The sequence below is a fragment of the Musa acuminata genome, chromosome BXJ2-6, assembly GCF_036884655.1.
Source record: "Musa acuminata AAA Group cultivar baxijiao chromosome BXJ2-6, Cavendish_Baxijiao_AAA, whole genome shotgun sequence".
In the NCBI taxonomy this organism is placed as follows: Eukaryota; Viridiplantae; Streptophyta; class Magnoliopsida; order Zingiberales; family Musaceae; genus Musa; species Musa acuminata.
Window position 1 is genome coordinate 26533809 of NC_088343.1, and position 1192 is coordinate 26535000.

Here is a 1192-nt window from a genome sequence, read left to right on the forward strand (position 1 = left end):
AGTAGCCAGGTTCTTTACTGAAGTTGGTTCATTTTGGAGAAAGATAAGTAAGTCATCTGCAAATGTTATATGTGATATATGAACAGAACCAGCAATGGGTGCCTTAATGCTGCCATTTAAGACTGCGTGTTCTAACATACAGCTAAGTCCTTCCATCGCAATAGTAAAAAGATACGGAGATAGTGGATCACCTTGTCGGATGCCATTCGTGCTCCCAAAAAAACCAATAGGTGAGCCATTAAAGAGTATCGAAAACTTTGGAGTTTCCAGGCAAGATTGAAGAGACACAGACCTACACCGAAATCTTGATCTTTTCTGTGTTTCTAAGAGCTCAAAAGTGTTGTAAAGCCTTTAAGTCTCCTCCTTCTGTTCTTCAAGTTTTGAGTTGTAAAGTGAGGAGAGAAAGGTCTGTAAAGGTTGTCTCCTGAGCCTGTCAAAAGGAGAGAAACTGTAAAAGGGCAGTTGGCCTTCGCCTATTGAAGGAAGGCCTCTAGTTGACGTCGGTGACCTCGTCGGTGGAGGAAGCCAAAAGTGGAGTAGGTCAAGACTGACCGAACCACTCTAAATCTCTGGTTTACGTTTATTTTGAGCACTTTATCATTACTGCAAACCTCCTTCATAACTACTGCTCTCTGCGCTTTTACGAACAAGTTCTAACTGCTGTTCTTTCCGAATCTGCATTCAGACGTAAATCGGTGTTTTCGTACGATATTTACATTGCAGTTTACATTTACGCCTTGATTCTGCAAAACTGTCTTCTGCGCTTTTACGAACGAGTTTCTAAGTTCAGATCCCTTTAAAACTGCGTCTAGACGTAAAATTACGTTTAGACGTAAAACTGCCCAAACTAAGTTTAGACGTAAATCTGCGTTTAGACGTAAATCTACGTTTAGACGTAAAACTACGTTTAAAATGTAAAACTGCGTTTTAGACGTAAACTGAGTTTAGACGTAAATCTGCGTTTAGACGTAAATCTGCGTTTAGACGTAAAACTGCGTTTAGACGCAAACTGCATTTAAACATAAATTGTGTTTAGACGTAAACTGCATTGAATCTTAAGTAATCTTAAAATCGGCTTTTACATCGAAATCGTTTTTATCGAATGAACGCAGCTTTCATTTTTTAATCACTGAAAGATTTCCGCTGCACTAATTCACCCCCCCCTCTTAGTGCTCTCGATCCTAACAATTGG